Source organism: Durio zibethinus, chromosome 8 (genome assembly GCF_047325235.1).
Source record: "Durio zibethinus cultivar Kanyao isolate XHJ-2024 chromosome 8, ASM4732523v1, whole genome shotgun sequence".
Lineage (NCBI taxonomy): Eukaryota > Viridiplantae > Streptophyta > Magnoliopsida > Malvales > Malvaceae > Durio > Durio zibethinus.
The window spans coordinates 9,086,893-9,105,204 of NC_143169.1; positions in this window are offsets into that span (position 1 = coordinate 9,086,893).

An 18,312-nucleotide genomic window follows, 5' to 3' on the forward strand; every position below is an offset into this window, starting at 1 on the left:
GCCTCTCTGGCCGACGTAGTGCCCGCCCGCCCGCTTGTTTCATCGGATAGCTTAGGCGCACGGAGTTCATTCCTAGTCTAAGATCTGACCAGATAGAGGGTTGTGGCAGTAGGATTGGTAGCACGTAGGAGGGGACCCGACCGATCCCTGGCTTACGCATCCTGCCCCTCTGGCCGGCTAAGCACCCGCACGCTCGTTTCATGGGTTGACTTAGGCATACGGAGTTCATTCCCAGTCTAAGCATGCGGAGTTCATTCCCAGTGTAAGGTCAGATCGGACCGACGGTTGCGGGTGCACATTCTGGGCTAGCGCATGTGCTGGTGCCACATTTTTTTCTCGCTCAGGGCACCATAGCTGGAGCATCGTCGGAGAACCTGACCGGCGGCTTTGGGGTTTTGGTGATAGGGGGCGGGGGGGTGTGCGCACATGATGTGCGATGGGTGCTGGTACTTGGTCTTTATATTGGCCCCCTATCCTTCATCAAACCTCAAGAACTCACACCCCTTTAAAGAGCATTTGAGATTTTACAGGTTTGCTGCCAGTAGCCACTAAAGTGTCTGAAATGGGTACACTTTTTTCAAATGGTCACAAAATCCTGTACACTTCGAGTTTTTAGCTGAATTTTTTTGTGCATGCCAAAAAAAATACAAGGATCACATCTACCAAGTTTGGGAACAAAAATCGTTGTGAAAAAATTTTTAAAAAATCCTGAACTGTAAAAAGTTTCAAAAATCATGAAAAATAGAAAATGATTCGTCTCGCCATGAAACTTCAGATTAAGGCTTAAGGGACCACTGTATGAATTTACAAGCCATAAAAATGGCATTGGCATGGAAAAAAAATGAAGATATGCCTAAACCAACCTACCACCCTATCGATCCACGGCTTGCGCATCCCGCCTCTCTGGCCGGCGCAGTGCTCGCCAACCTGCTCGTTTCGTCGGTTGGCTTAGGCATACGGAGTTCATTCCCTGTCTAAGCATACAGAGTTCATTCCCAATGTAAGATCGGACCGAACCAAGGGTTACGGGTGCACATGCTGGGCTCGGGGATGTGCTTGTGCCGCATTTTTTTCGCCCGGGTCACCATCGTCAGAGCATCATCGGACAACCTGACCGGCTGTAATAGGGTTCTGGCGATTGAGGGGGCGGGGGGGTGTGCGCACATGATGTGCAATGGGTGCTGGTACTTGACCCTTATACTGGCCCCCTATCCCTTATCAAACATCGAGAACTCACACCCCCTTAAAGAGCATTTGAGATTTTACAGGTTTGTTGCCAGTAGCCATTAAAGTATTTGAAATGGGGACACTATTTTCAAATGGTCACAAAATCCTGTACACTTCGAGTTTTTAGCTGAATTTTTTTGTGCATGCCAATAAAAATACAAGGATCATGTCTACCAAGTTTTAGGCCAAAAATCCTTCTGAAAAAATTTTTAAAAAATCCCGAACCATAAAAAGTTTCAAAAGTCATAAAAAATAGAAAACTTCACATGAAGGCTTAAGGGACCATTGTATGAATTTAAAAGCCATAAAAATGGCATTGGCATGGCAGAAATATGAAGATGTGCCTAAGCCCACCTACCGCCCTATAGATCCACGGCTTGCGCATCCCGTCTCTCTCGCAGATATAGTGCCCGTCTACTTGCTCGTTTCATCGGTTGGCTTAGGCATACGGAGTTCATTCCCAATCTAAGATCAGATTGCACCAAGGGTTGTGGCAACAGGATCGGCAGCATGCAGGGAGGACCCGGTTGATCCTCGGCTTGTGCATCCTACCCCTTTGGTCGGCTGAGCGTCCGCACGCTCGTTTCATGGGTTGACTTAGGCATACGGAGTTCATTCCCAGTGTAAGATCGGATCAGACTAAGCATTGCAGGTATGAATACTGGGCTCAGGAATGTGCTGGTGCCACATTTTTTTTTGCCCGGGGCACCATCGTCGGAGCATCGTCGGAGAACCTGACCGGCGGCATTGGGGTTTCAGCGATTGGGGGGGCGGGGGGGTGTGCACACATGATGTGCGATGGGTGCTGGTACTGGGCCCTTATATTGGCCCTCTATCCCTCACCAAACCTCGAGAACTCACACCCCGTTAAAGATCATTTGAGATTTTACAGGTTTGCTGCCAGTAGCCATTAAAGTGTCTCAAATGGGGACACTTTTTTCAAATGGTCACAAAATCCTGTACACTTTGAGTTTTTAGCTGAATTTTTTTATGCATGCCAAAAAAAATACAAGGATCACTCCTATAAAGTGCGGGGCCAAAAATCCTTTTGAAAAAATTTTAAAAAAATCTCAAACTGTAAAAAGTTTCAAAAATCGTGAAAAATAGAAAACGGGTCGTCTTGCCATGAAACTTCACATGAAGGCTTAAGGGACCATTGTATGAATTTACAAGCCATAAAAATGGCATTGGCAGGGCAGAAATATGAAGATGTGCCTAAACCCACCTACCACCCTATCGTTCCACGGCTTGCGCATCCCACCTCTCTGGCCAACATAGTACCCGCCCGTCCGCTCGTTTCGTCGTTTGGCTTAGGCATACGGAGTTCAGTCCCAGTCTAAGATCGAACCGGACCAAGGGTTGCAATAGTAGGATCTACGGTATATAGGGGGGGACCCAGTCGATCCCCGGCTTGTGCATCCTGCCCCTCTAGCCGACTGAGTGCCCGCAAGCTCGTTTTGTGGGTTGACTTAGGCATACGGAGTTCATTCCCAGTCTAAGCATATAGAGGACATTCCTAGTGTAAGATCGAACCAGACTGAGGGTTACGGGTGCACATGCTAGGCTCGGGCATGTGCTGGTGTCACATTTTTTTTTGCCCGAGGCACCATCACCGAAGCATCGTCAGAGAACCTGACTGGCGGCACTGGGTTTATGTGATTGGGGGGGCGGGGGGTGTGCGCACATGATGTGCGATGGGTGCTGGTACTTGGCCCCTATATTGGCCCCCTATTCCTCATCAAACCTCGAGAACTCACACCCCCTTAAAGAGCATTTGAGATTTTACAGGTTTGCTGCCTGTAGCCATTAAAGTGTCTGAAATGGGGACACTTTTTTCAAATGGTCACAAAATGCTCTACACTTCGAGTTTTTAGCTGAATTTTTTTGCACAAGCCAAAAAAAATACAGGGATCACGTCTACCAAGTTTGGGGCCAAAACTCCTTCTGAAAAAATTTTAAAAAAATCTTGAACCGTAAAAAGTTTCAAAAATCATGAAAAATAGAAAACGGGTCGTCTTACCATGAAACTTCACATGAAGGCTTAAGGGATCATTGTATGCATTTACAAGCCATAAAAATCACATTGGCATGGCAAAAATATGAAGTTGTGCCTAAACCCACCCAGCACCCTATCGATCCACAGCTTGCGCATCCCGTTTCTCTGGCCGGCATAGTGCCCGCCCGCCCGCTCGTTTCGTCGGTTGGCTTAGGCATACGGAGTTCATTCCCAGTCTAAGATCAAACTGGACTGAGGGTTAAGGTAGCAGGATCGGCAGCATGTAGGGGGGACCCGATTGATCCTCGGCTTGTGCATCCTACCCCTCTGGCCGGCTGAACGCCCGCACACTCGTTTCGTGGGTTGACTTAGGCATATGGAGTTCATTCCCAGTCTAAGCATATGGAGTTCATTCCCAGTGTAAGATCGAGCTGGACCGAGGGTTGTGGGTGCACATGCTGGCTCAGGCATGTGCTGGTGCCACATTTTTTTTTGCCTGAGGCACCATCGCCGGAGCATCGCCGGAGAACCTGACCGGCGGCATTGGGGTTTCGATGATTGGGGGGTAGGGGGGCTGTGCGTATGTGATGTGCAATGGGTACTGGTACTTGGCCCTTATATTGGCCCTTTATCCCTCATCAAACCTCGAGAACTCACCCTCCCTCAAAGAGCATTTAAGATTTTATAGGTTTGCTGCCAGTAGCCATTAAAGTGTCTGAACTTTTTTGTGGATGCCAAAAAAAATACAAGGATCACGCCTATAAAGTGTGGGGCCAAAACTCCTTCTAAAAAAATTTTTAAAAAATCTCAAACTATAAAAAGTTTCAAAAATCATGAAAAATAGAAAATGAGTCGTCTTGCCATGAAACTTCACATGAGGGCTTAAGGGACCATCGTATGAATTTACAAGCCATAAAAATGGCATTGGCAGGGCAGAAATATGAAGATGTGCCTAAACCCACCTACCACCCTATCGATCCACGGCTTGCGCATCTCGCCTCTCTGGCCAACATAGTGCCCGCCCGCTCGCTCGTTTCGTTGTTTAGCTTAGGCATACGGAGTTCATTCCCAGTCTAAGATTGAACCAGACTAAGGGTTGCGATAGCAAGATCTGCAGTATGCAGGGGGGACCCGATCGATCCCCGACTTGTGCATCTTTCCCCTCTGGCCGACTGAGCGCCCGCACGCTCGTTTCATGGTTGACTTAGGCATATGGAGTTCATTCCCAATCTAAGCATACAGAGTTCATTCCCAGTGTAAGATCGGGCCGGACCGAGGGCTACGGTGCATATGCTGGCTCGGGCATGTGCTGGTGCCACATTTGTTTTTTGCATGGGGCACCATCGCCGGAGCATCGTCGGAGAACTTGACCGACGGCATTGGGGTTTCAACGATTGGGGGGATGGGGGCTGTGCGCATATGATGTGCGATGGGTACTGGTACTTGGCCCTTATATTGGCCCTCTATCCCTCATCAAACCTCGAGAACTCACCCCCCCTTAAAGAGCATTTACGATTTTACAAGTTTGCTGCCAGTAGCCATTAAAGTGTCTGAACTTTTTTGTGCATGCTAACAAAAATACAATGATCATGTCTACCAAGTTTGGGGCCAAAACTCCTTCTAAAAAAATTTTAAAAAAATCTCAAACTATAAAAAGTTTCAAAAATTAAGAAAAATAAAAACGAGTCGTCTTGCCATGAAACTTCACATGAAGGCTTAAGGGACCATAGTATGAATTTACAAGCCATAAAAATGGCATTGGCGTGGCAGAAATATGAAGATGTGTCTAAACGCACCTACCACCCTATCGATCCACGGCTTGTGCATCCCGCCTCTCTGGCCGGCGTAGTGCCCGCCCGCCCGCTCATTTCGTCGGTTGGCTTAGGCATACGGAGTTCATTCCTAGTCTAAGATCAGACCAAACCAAGGGTTGCAGCAGTAGGATCGGTAGCACGCAAGGGGGGACCCAGCCGATCCCCAGCTTCTGCATCCTGCCCCTCTGGCTGGCTGAGCGCCCGCACCCTCATTCCGTGGGTTGACTTAGGCATATGGACTTCATTCCCGGTTTAAGCATACGGAGTTCATTCCTAGTGTAACATTGGATCGGATCGAGGGTTATGGGTGCACATGCTGGGCTCGAGCATGTACTGGTGCCGCATTTTCTTTTCGACTGGGGCACCGTCGCCGGAGCATCGTCGAAGAACCTGATCGACGACATTGGGTTTCCGGCGATTGGGGGGTGTGCGCACATGATGTGCAATGGGTGCTGGTACTTGTTCCTTATATTGGCCCCCTAACCCTCATCAAACCTTGAGAACTCACACCCCCTTAAAGAGCATTTGATATTTTGAAGGTTTGCTACTAGTAGCCATTAAAGTGTCTCAAATGGGGACACTTTTTTCAAATGGTCACAAAATCCTGTACACTTCGAGTTTTTAGCTAAATTTTTTTATGCATGCCAAAAAAAATACAAGGATCACGTCTACCAAGTTTGGGGCCCAAACTCCTTCTGAAAAAATTTTAAAAAAATCTTGAACCGTAAAAAATTTTGAAAATCGTGAAAAATAGAAAACAAGTCGTCTTGCCATGAAACTTCACATGAAGGCTTAAGGGACCATTGTATGAATTTACAAGCCATAAAAATGGCATTGGCATGGTAGAAATATGAAGATGTGCCTAAACCCACCTACCACCCTATCGATCCACGGCTTGCGCATCCCACCTCTCTGGCCGACATATTGCTCGCCCGCCTGCTCGTTTCGTCGGTTGGCTTAGGCATACAGAGTTCATTCCCAGTTTAAGATCAAACCAGACTGAGGGTTACGGTAGCAGGATCGATAGCACATAGGTGGGGACCCCGTCGGTCACCGACTTGCGCATCCTGCCCCTCTGACCGACTGAGCGACCGTACGCTCATTTTGTGAGTTAACTTAGGCATACAGAGTTCATTCCCAGTATAAGATCGAATCAGACCGAGGGTTACAGGTGCACATGCTAGGCTCAAACATGTGCTGGTGTCGTATTTTTTTTTGAACGGGGCACCATCACCGGAGCATCGCCAGAGAACCTGATCGACGACATTGGGGTTCCAGCGATTAGGGGTGGTGGGGGGGTGTGCGCACATGATATGCGATGGGTGCTGGTACTTGGCCCTTATATTGGCCCCCTATTCCTCATCAAACCTAGAAAACGAGTCGTCTTGCCATGAAACTTCACATGAAGGCTTAAGGGACCATTGTATGAATTTAAATGCCATAAAAATGGCATTGGCATGGCAAAAATATGAAGATGTTCCTAAACCCACCTAGCACCCTATTGATCCACGGCTTGTGCATCCCGCCTCTCTAGCCGGCGTAGTGCCCGCCCGCCCGCTCGTTTCTTTGGTTGGCTTAGGCATATGGAGATCATTCCCAATCTAAGATAGGACCGGACAGAAGGTTAAAACAGCAAGATCGGTAACACACAGGGAGGGACCCGGCCGATCCCCAGCTTGTGCATCCTGCCCCTCTGGCCGATTGAGCGGCCACACGCTCGTTTCGTGGGTTGACTTAGGCATACAGAGTTCATTCTCAGTCTAAGCATACGGAGTTCATTCCCAGTGTAAGTTCAGACTGAACCGAGGGTTACGGGTGCACATGCTAGGCTCGAGCATGTGCTGGTGCCGTATTTTTTTTAGCCCGGGGTACCATAGCCGGAGCATCGTCGGAGAACCTAACTGGCAGCATTGGGGTTTCGACGATTGGGGGGCGGGGGGGTGTGCGCACATGATGTGCGATGGGTGCTGGTACTTGGCCCTTATATTGGCCCCCTATCCCTCATCAAACCTTGAGAACTCACACCTCTTAAAGAGCATTTGAGATTTTACAGGTTTGCTACCAGTAGCCATTAAAGTGTCTAAAATGGGGACACTTTTTTCAAATGGTCAAAAAATCATGTACACTTCGAGTTTTTAGCTGAATTGTTTTGTGCATGCCAACAAAAATACAAGGATCACGTCTACCGTAAAAAATTTCAAAAATCGTGAAAAATAGAAAACGAGTTGTCTTGCCATGAAACTTCACTTGAAGGCTGAAGGGACCATTGTATGAATTTACAAGCCATAAAAATGGCATTGGCATGGCAGAAATATGAAGATGTGCCTAAACCCACTTACCACCCTATCGATCCACGGCTTGCGCGTCCCGCCTCTCTAATCGACGTAGTGCCCGCTCGCCCGCTCGTTTCGTCGGTTGACTTAGGCATACGAAGTTCATTCCCAGTCTAAGATCGGATCAAATCGAGGGTTGTGGCAGTAGGATCGACACCACGCAGGGGGGACCCGGTCGATCCTCGGCTTGCGCATGCTGCCCCTCTGGTCGACTGAGCACCCGCACGCTCGTTTCGTGGGTTGACTTAGGCATACGGAGTTCATTCCCAATCTAAGCATACGGAGTTCATTCCCAGTGTATGTTCGAACCGGATCGAGGGTTACAGGCGCACATGCTGGGCTCAGGCATATGCTGGTGCCGTATTCTTTTTAGCCCGGGGCACCATCGCAGGAGCATCGTCGGAGAACCTGATCGGCAGCATTGGGGTTCCGATGATTGGGGGGCAGGGAGGGGGTGTGCGCACATTATGGGCGATGGGTGCTGGTACTTGGCCCTTATATTAGCCCCCTATCCCTCATCAAATGTCAAGAATTCACACCCCCTTAAAGAGCATTTGAGATTTTACAGGTTTGCTACCAGTAGCCATTAAAGTGTCTGAAATGGGGACACTTTTTTCAAATGGTCAGAAAATCTGTTACACTTTTAGTTTTTAGCTAAATTTTTTTATGCATGCCAACAAAAATACAAGGATCACGTCTACCAAGTGTGGGGCTAAAAATCTTTCTAAAAAAATTTTAAAAAAAGCCCGAACCGTAAAAGTTTTAAAAATCGTGAAAAATAGAAAACGAGTCGTCTTGCCATGAAACTTCACATGAAGGCTTAAGGGACCATTGTATGAATTTACAAGCCATAAATATGGCATTGGCATGGCAAAATATGAAGATGTGCCTAAACCCACCTACCACCCTATCGATCCACGGCTTGTGCATCCCGTCTCTCTGGCCGACGTAGAGCCCACCCGTCCGCTCGTTTGGTCGGTTGGCTTAGGCATACGGAGGACATTCTCAGTCTAAGATCAAACCAAACTGAGGGTTACGGTAGCAGGATCAGTAGCACATAGGGGGGACCCAGTTGATCCCCGGCTTGTACATCCTGCCCCTCTGGCCGGTTGAGCTCCCGCACACTCATTTCGTGGGTTGACTTAGGCATACGTAGTTCATTCCCAGTCTAAGCATACAGAGTTCATTCCCAGTGTAACATCTGATCAGACCGAGGGTTGCGTGTGCACGTGCTGGGCTCAGGCATGTGCTTGTGCCGCATTTTTTTTCCCCCGGGGCACAATCGTCGGAGTATCGCAGGAGAACCTGACTGGCGGCATTGGGGTTTCGGTGATTGAGGGGGGGCGGGGGATGTGCGCGCATGATGTACGATGGGTGCTGGTACTTGGCCCTTATATTGGCCCCCTATCCCTCATCAAACTTCGAGAACTCACACCCCCTTAAAGAGCATTTGAGATTTTACAGTTTTGCTGCTAGTAGCCATTAAAGTGTCTGAAATGGGGACATGTTTTTCAAATGGTCACAAAATCCTGTACATTTCGAGTTTTTAGCTGAATGTTTTTGTGCATGCCAACAAAAATACAAGGATCATATCTAAAAAGTTTCGGGCCAAAAATCCTTCTGAAAAAATTTTAAAAAAATCTCGAACCGTAAAAAGTTTCAAAAATCATGAAAAATAGAAAACGAGTCATCTTGCCATGAAACTTCACATGAAGGCTTGAGGGACCATTGTATGAATTTACAAGCCATAAAAATGGCATTGGCATGGCAGAAATTTGAAGATGTGCCTAAACCCACTTATCACCCTATCGATCCACGACTTGTGCATCCCGCCTCTCTGGCTGACGTAGTGCCCGTCCGCCCGCTCGTTTCGTCGGTTGGCTTAGGCATACGGAGTTCATTCCCAATCTAAGATCAGACAAGACCAAGGGCTGTGGCAGCAAGATCGACAGCACGCCGATCCCCAGCCTGCGTATCTTGCCCTTCTGGCCGACTGAACGCCTGCACGCTCATTTAATAGGTTGACTTAGGCATACGGAGTTCATTCCCAGTGTAAGATCATACCGAATCGAGGGTTGTGGGTGCACATGCTGGGCTCAGGCATGTGCTGGTGCCGCATTGTTTTTTCGCTCGGGGCATCATCGTCGATGCATCGCCAGAGAACCTGATCAACGGCATTGGGGTTCCGACGATTGGGGGTGGGGGGTTGTGTGCACATAATGTGCGATGGGTGGTGGTACTTGTCCCTTATATTGGCCCCCTATCCCTCATCAAACCTTGAGAACTCACACCCCCTTAAAGAGCATTTGAGCCGGTTTGCTGCCAGTAGCCATTAAAGTGTCTAAAATGGGGACAGTTTTTTCAAATGTCGTAAAATCCTGTACACTTCGAGTTTTTAGCTGAATTTTTTTTTTGCATGCCAACAATAATACAAGGATCAAGTCTACCAAGTTTGGGGCCAAAAATCCTTCTGAAAAAATTTTAAAAAAATCTGAAACCGTAAAAAGTTTCAAAAATCGTGAAAAATAGAAAACGAGTCGTCTTGCCATGAAACTTCACATGAAGGCTTAAGGGACCATTGTATGAATTTGCAAGCCATAAAAATGGCATTGGCACAGTAAAAATATGAAGATGTGCCTAAACCCACCTACCACCCTATCGATCCACGGCTTGCGCATCCCGCCTCTCTGGCCGACGTAGTGCCCGCCCGCCCGCTCCTTTCGTTGGTTGGCTTAGGCATACGGAGTTAATTCCCACTCTAAGATCGGACCAAACCGAGGGATGTGGTAGCAGGATCAGTAGCAGTAGGGGGGACATGGCCGATACCCGACTTGCTCATCTTGCCCCTATGGTCGGCTGAGCGCCTGCACGCTCGTTTCGTGGGTTGACTTAGGCATACAGAGTTCATTCCCAGTCTTAGCATACGGAATTCATTCCCAGTGTAAGATCAGACCAGATCGAGGGTTACGGGTGCACATGCTAGGCTCGGGCATTTGCTGGTGCCATATTTTTTTTCGCCCGGGGCACCATCGTCGGAGCATTGTCGGAGAACCTGATCGACGACATTGGGGTTCTGATGATTGGTAGGGCGGGGGGGTGTGCGCACATGATGTGCGATGGGTGCTGGTACTTGGCCCTTATATTGGCCCTCTATCCCTCATCAAACCTCAAGAACTCACACCCTCTTAAAGAGCATTTGAGATTTTACAGGTTTTCTGTCAGTAGCCATTAAAGTGTATGAAATGGGGACACTTTTTTTAAATGGTAACAAAATCCTGTACACTTCGAGTTTTCAGCTGAATTTTTTTGTGCATGCCTACAAAAATAAAAGGATCACGTCTACCAAGTTTGGGGCCAAAACCCCTTTTGAAAAATTTTAAAAAAATCTGAAACCGTAAAAAGTTTCAAAAATCATGAAAAATAGAAAACGAGTCGTCTTGCCATGAAACTTCACATGAAGGCTTAAGGGACCATTGTATGAATTTGCAAGCCATGAAAATGGAGTTGGCACGGTAGAAATATGAAGATGTGCCTAAACCCACCTACCACCCTATTGATCCACGGCCTGCACATCCCACTTCTTTGGCCGACGTAGTGCCCGCCCGCTCGCTCGTTTCATCGGTTGGCTTAGGCATACGGAGTTCATTCCCAGTCTAGGATCAGACTGAACTGAGGGTCCAACAACAGGATCGATAGCACGGAGGGGGGGACCCGATCGATCCCCGGCTTGTGCATCCTGCCCCTCTGGCCGACTGAGTGCCCGCACGCTCATTTCGTGGGTGCACTTAGGCATACTGAGTTCATTCATAATGTAAGATCGAATCAGACCAAGGGTTGCGGGTGCACATGCTGGGCTCGTGCATGTGTTGGTGCCAGATTTTTTTTTCGCCCGGGGCACCATTGCCGGTGCTTCGTCGGAGAACCTGACCGGTGGCATTAGAGTTTCGTCGATTGAGGGGGCTGGGGGGGTGTGTGCACATCATCAGACTGAGGGTTGCGACAGCAAGACTGGATTGAGGGTGCGATAGCAGGATCGACAGCACACAGGGGGGACCCGATCGATCCCTGGCTTACGCATCTACCCCTCTGGCCAGCTGAGTGCCCGCACGCTCATTTCATGGGTTGACTTCGGCATATGGAGTTCATTCCCAGTGTGAGATCAGATCAGACCGAGGGTTACGGGTGCACATGCTGGGCTCAGGCATGTTTTGGTGCCGCATTGTTTTTTCGCCCGGGGCACCATCGCTGGATCATCGCCAGAGAACCTGATCGACGGCATTGGGGTTCCGACGATTGGGGGGCGGGGGGGTTGTGTGCACATAATGTGTGATGTGTGCTGGTACTTGGCCCTTATATTGGCCCCCTATCCCTCATCAAACCTCGAGAACTCACACCCCCTTAAAGAGCATTTGAGATTTTCCAGGTTTGCTGCCAGTAGCCATTAAAGTGTCTAAAATGGGGACACTTTTTTCAAATGGTCGCAAAATCCTGTACACTTCGAGTTTTTAGCTGAATTTTTTTGTAAAAGCCAACAAAAATACAAGGATCACGTCTACAAAGTTTGGGCCCAAAATTCTTTCTGAAAAAATTTTAAAAAAATCTCGAACTGTAAAAAGTTTTAAAAATCGTGAAAAATAGAAAACGAGTCGTCTTGCCATGAAACTTCACATGAAGGCTTAAGGGACCATTGTATGAATTTACAAGCCATAAAAATGGCATTGGCATGGCAAAAATATGAAGATGTGCCTAAACCCACCTACCACCCTATCGATCCACGGCTTGCGCATCCCGTCTCGCTGGCTGGTGTAGTGCCCGCCCGCTCGTTTCGTTGGCATACGGAGTTCATTCCCAGTATAAGATTGGACCAAACCAAGGGTTGTAGTAGTAGGATTGGCAGCACGTAGGAGGGCCCCAACCAATCCATGGCTTGCGCATCCTGCCCCTCTGGCCGACTGAGTGCCCGCAGGCTCGTTTCGTGGGTTGACTTAGGCATGCGAAGTTCATTCCCAGTGTAAGCATATGGAGTTCATTCCCAGTGTAAGATCGGATCAGACCGGGGGTTACAGGTGCACTTGCTGGGCTCAGGCATGTGCTAGTGCAGCATTTTTTATCGCCCGGGGCACCATCGCCGGAGCATCGTCGGAGAACCTGATCGACGGCATTGGGGTTCTGACGATTGGAGGGGGGTGTGCGTGCATGATTTGCGATGGGTGCTGGTACTTGGCCCTTATATTGGCCGCCTATCCCTCATCAAACCTTGAGAACTCACACCCTCTTAAAAAGCATTTGAGATTTTACAGGTTTGCTGCCAGTAGCCATTAAAGTGTCTAAAATAGGGACACTTTTTTCAAATGGTCACAAAATCCTGTACACTTCGAGTTTTTAGCTGAATATTTTTGTGCGCACCAAAAAAATTACAAGGATCACATCTACCAAGTTTGGGGTCAAAACTCTTTCTGAAAAAAGTTTAAAAAAATCCGGAACCATAAAAAGTTTCAAAAATCGTGAAAAATAGAAAACGAGTCGTCTTGCCATGAAACTTCACATGAAGGCTTAAGGGACCATTGTATGAATTTACAAGCCATAAAAATGGCATTGGAATGGGAGAAATATGAAGATGTGCCTAAACACACTTACCACCCTATCGATCCACGGCTTGCGCGTCCCGCCTCTCTGGCCGACGTAGTGCCCGCCTGCCCACTCGTTTCGTCGATTGACTTAGGCAAGCGGAGTTCATTCCCAGTCTAAGATCAGACAGAACTGAGGGTTGTGGCAGTAGGATCGTCACCACACAGGGGGGATCCGACCGATCCCCGGCTTGCACATGCTGCCCCTCTGGCCGACTGAGCACCCACACGCTCGTTTCGTGGGTTAACTTAGGCATACGGAGTTCATTCCCAGTCTAAGCATACGGAGTTCATTCCCAGTGTAAGATCGAACTAGATCGAGGGTTGCGAGTGCACATGCTGGGCTCGGGCATGTGCTGGTGCCGCATTTTTTTTTGCCCGGGGCACTATCGTCGGAGCATCACCGGAGAAGCTGACCTGCGGCATTGGGGTTCCGACGATTGGGGGGCGGGGGGGGTGTGCACACATGATGTGCGATAGGTGCTGGTACTTGGCCCTTATATTGGCCCCCTATCCCTCATCAAACCTCGAGAACTCACACCCCCTTAAAGAGCATTTGAGATTTTATAGGTTTGCTGCCAGTAGCCATTAAAGTGTCTGAAATGGGGACACTTTTTTCTAATGGTGACAAAATCCTGTACACTTCCAATTTTGAGCTGAATTTTTTTGTGTATGGCAAAAAAAATACAAGGATCACGTCTACCAAGTTTGGGCCAAAACACCTTCTGAAAAAATTTTAAAAAAATCTCGAACTGTAAAAAGTTTCAAAAATCATGAAAAATAGAAAACAAGTCGTCTTGCCATGAAACTTCACATGAAGGATTAAGGGACCATTGTATGAATTTGCAAGCCATAAAAATAGCATTGGCACGGCAGAAATATTAAGATACACCTAAACCCACCTACCACCCTATCAATCCACGGCTTGTGCATCCCGCCTCTCTGGCCGGCGTAGTGCCCGCCTGCCCGTTTGTTTCATCGGTTGGCTTAGGCATACGGAGTTCATTCCCAGTCTAAGGTCGAACCAGACCAAGGGTTACAACAGTAGGATCGGCAGCATGTAGGAGGGATCCAGCCGATCCTCAGCTTGGGCATCCTGCCCCTCTGGCCGGCTAAGCACCCGCACGCTCATTTCATTGGTTGACATAGCCATACAGAATTCATTCCCAGTCTAAGCATACTAAGTTCATTCCAGTGTAAGATCAGACCGAACCAAGGGATGTGGGTGCACATGCTGGGCTCAGGCATGTGCTGGTGCTGCATTTCTTTTTCGGTCGGGGTGCCATCGCCGAAGCATCGTCGGAGCATCGTCGGAGAACATTACTGGCGACATTGGGGTTCCGGGGATTGGGGAGGCGGAGGGGGTGTGCACACATGATGTGCGATGGGTGCTGGTACTTGGCCCTTATATTGGCCTCCTATCCCTCATCAAACCTAGAGAACTCACACCCCCTTAAAGAGCATTTGAGATTTTACAGGTTTGCTACCAGTAGCCATTAAAGTGTCTGAAATGGGGACACTTTTTTCAAATGGTCACAAAATCCTGTAAACTTCAAGTTTTTAGCTAAATTTTTTTGTGCATGCCAACAAAAATACAAGGATCACATCTACCAGGTTTGGGGCCAAAAATCCTTCTGAAAAAATTTTAAAAAAATTCCGAACCGTAAAAAGTTTCAAAAATCGTAACAAATAGAAAACAAGTCGTCTTGCCATGAAACTTCACATGAAGGCTTACAGGTCCATTGTATGAATTTACATGCCATAAAAATGGCATTGGCATGGTAGAAATATGAAGATGTGCCTAAACCAACCTACTACCCTATCGATCCCCGGCTTGCGCATCCCGCCTCTCTGGCGGGCGTAGTGCCCGCCCGCCTGCTCGTTTCATCGGTTGGCTTAGGGATACGGAGTTCATTCCCAGTCTAAGATCAGATCAGGCCAAAGGTTACGGTAGTAGGATCGACAGCACACATGGGGGGACCCGGTCGATTCCCAACTTGTGCATCCTGCCCCGCGGCTGGTTGAGCGCCCGCACGCTCGTTTCGTGGGTTGACTTAGGCATACGGAGTTCATTCCCAGTCTAAGCATACGGAGTTCATTCCTTGTCTAAGATCAGACCGGACCAAGGGTTACGGGTGCACATGCTGGGCTCAAGCATGTGCTTGTGCCATATTTTTTTTTCGCTTGGGGCACCATCACCGGAGCATCGTCGGAGAACCTGACTGACGGCATTGGGGTTCCAACGATTTGGGGGATGAGGGGGGTTTGCGCACATGATGTGCGATGGGTGCTGGTACTTGGCCCTTATATTGGCCCCCTATCCCTTATATTTGAGATTTTACAGGTTTGCTGCCAGTAGCCATTAAAGTGTTTAAAATGGGGACATTTTTTTCAAATGGTCACAAAATCCTGTATACTTCGAGTTTTTAGCTGAGTTTTTTTGTGCATGCCAACAAAAATACAAGGATCATGTCTACCAAGTTTGGGGCCAAAAATCCTTCTGAAAAAATTTTAAAAAAATATCGAACCGTAAAAGGTTTCAAAAATCATGAAAAATAAAAAACGAGTCGTCTTGCCATGAAACTTCACATGAAGGCTTAAGGGACCGTTGTGTGAATTTACAAGCCATAAAAATGGCATTGGCATGGCAGAAATATGAAGATGTGCCTAAACCCACCTACCACCCTATCAATCCACGGCTTGCGCATCCTGCCTCTCTGGCCGACGTAGTGCCCGCCCACTCGCTCGTTTCGTCGGTTGGCTTAGGCATACGGAGTTCATTCCCAGTCTAAGATCAGACCGGACCAAGGGTTTGCTGTAGCAGGAACGATAGCACACAGGGGGGGACCCGGTTGATCCCTGGCTTGTGCATCCTGCCCCTCTGGTCGACTGAGTGCCCGCACGCTCGTTTTGTGGGTTGATTTAGGCATACGGAGTTCATTCCTAGTCTAAGCATACGAAGTTCATTCCCAGTGTAAGATCGGACCTGACCGAGGGTTGTTGGTGCACATGCTGGGCTCAGCAACGTGCTGGTTCCACATTTTTTTTCGCCTGGGGCACCATCGCCGAAGCCTCGTAGGAGAACCTGACCGGCGGCATTGAGGGTTCCGACGTTTGAGTGGGGCGGGGGGTGTTCGGACATGATGTGTGTTGACATCAATTTTGTCCTCAAAAATAAAAATAATAATATTATACGAAATACAAAAAAAATAAATACCAAAAATAATACAAAAAAATAGCAAAAAAATAAAAAAAATAATTGAGGATGGCATTGGTGCCATCCCCGGCACCACTGCCACCAGGCCCACCACCCATTGCATATCATGTTCATCCTACCCTATTACCAGAAAATACAGAAGAAATAAAGAGACGGGCTCATGTTTACATCCCGTGATCGAGGCCCATGCCCTTGCCTCCAAACACATATGGCTAGAGCTCTATAAATAGAGCTCATAGCAAAGCCAAAATGGACAGAAAAGAAGGAGGGGGAGATTCTGTCAAAAAAAACTAAAAAAAAAAAAATAGAAACCATAGTCCTCCCCGCAGGGAGGAACCTAGCTCGAAGCTACCTGCAAAAGCAAGAAAACAGATCAGTCTTGCTTCAACAAAACAAATAAAAAAAATTGAAAATGAAAACTTTGAGCCCCGATCTACGTTGATCGAGGCTGTTTTCGACAAAAAGGAGGTCAGATCTTGAAAGAGCATGTTGAAGAGCGCTTCTGGAAGTATTTTGGCATTTTTAGATCACCAGCAACCACCGTCGATGATAACCCAGGCTGCGGTCGGAGTGGTGGCTCGACGATCGGAACGGTGGCCCGACAACCGAACGGTGGATGGCCAAACCTCTCCCTCAGCTCTCTCTCTCCCTCTCTCCCTTTTTTTTCTGAAATAGAAACCAAATGAACCAAAAAAAATCTTCAGCTATATATAGTAAAGCAAAAACTCAAAACGACGTCGTTTAAGGAAAGACCCAAAACGACGCCGTTTTAACCAAAGAGGATCCGTGCGTGGACCTAGATCCAACCCGTTAACCCGCTTCATCCAACCTTGAACTGGTCCAGTGAACTGATCTGAGCCAGTCTGAACCACTGGACCGTCGGAACTTCCTATCGAATCGTAGAACCGATCAGACCGATCCAGACCAGCGCTGACCGGACCGTTGACCGATCCGATTCAGGTAAAAAAAATTTTTTTTTAATTTTCTAATTTTTTTATATTATTATTTTTGTTATTTTAAGTATATTTTTATATTTATGCATGATAAATTTCTAAATTTGTTAGAATAAATTTTTAATTGTTTTAATAATAATAAAATTGAAAACAAATAATAGTTAAAAATATATTAAAAATGTTCGAAAAAAATATTTATTATTATTATTATTATTATTTTCCCTGCCTAGATGTTGGAGGGAATAAAAAATATTTTTCTAAAAGATAATTCGGCCTAGATGTTGGGGAATTATTATGAAAAATTTTTATAAAAAAACACATAAGAAATTTTTAATTAGTTTTGAAAAATTATAAAAAATTGAACTTGCTCCGAAAGTCCGCCTAGATGATAGGGATTTTTAGAGATGTTCGCGTTTTACTTAAATCTTAAACACTAATTTTTAATTTTCAAAATCCTAAGTTTTTAAAACCCCTAAAAATCCAAAATCCCCTAAAATTCAAAACCTCTTAAAATCCAAAGTCCTAAAAATCCTAAAGACAAGTGTGAAAATTCTATTTGAAGCAATTTGTTCCCGAATGCTGCCTAGATGATGGGGTATTTAGAAAATTTTACTTCGTTAAGTCTTTTCACATGACTTCTTAATTTACATCAATAATAAGATTAATAAATAAAAAGTATAATAGTAAATTGGGAGCTTAAATATAAACAGTCGCACCTAAGCTCTGCCTAGATGTTGGAGAGTTAGGGTGGTCTTATTATACTTAAGAATCCAACTTTTAAATTACATTTCATTTTACATAACATTCATTGACATACACATATTAGCATGTTATTATTAGTATTTATTTGTACTATTCTGTCCTTAATTTTTATTTGTACTACTTTTTAAAAAAATTATGATATTATAAAATAAAATGAAAATAACATTCCGAAAGAAATAATTCTTGGTACTCTGCCTGGACGTTGGAGAGTCACTAACAATTATTTTCTATAAAGATTGTTATTTTATTTTATGGATTATTGTGTTAAATCTTAAGTAAAAAGAGTTATTTTAAATTCTACCTAGATGTTGGAGAATTTTAAGATAATTCTTTAACTTAAAGATTTTCTCAATATTTCTAAATAAATATTTTAGCAAAATTTT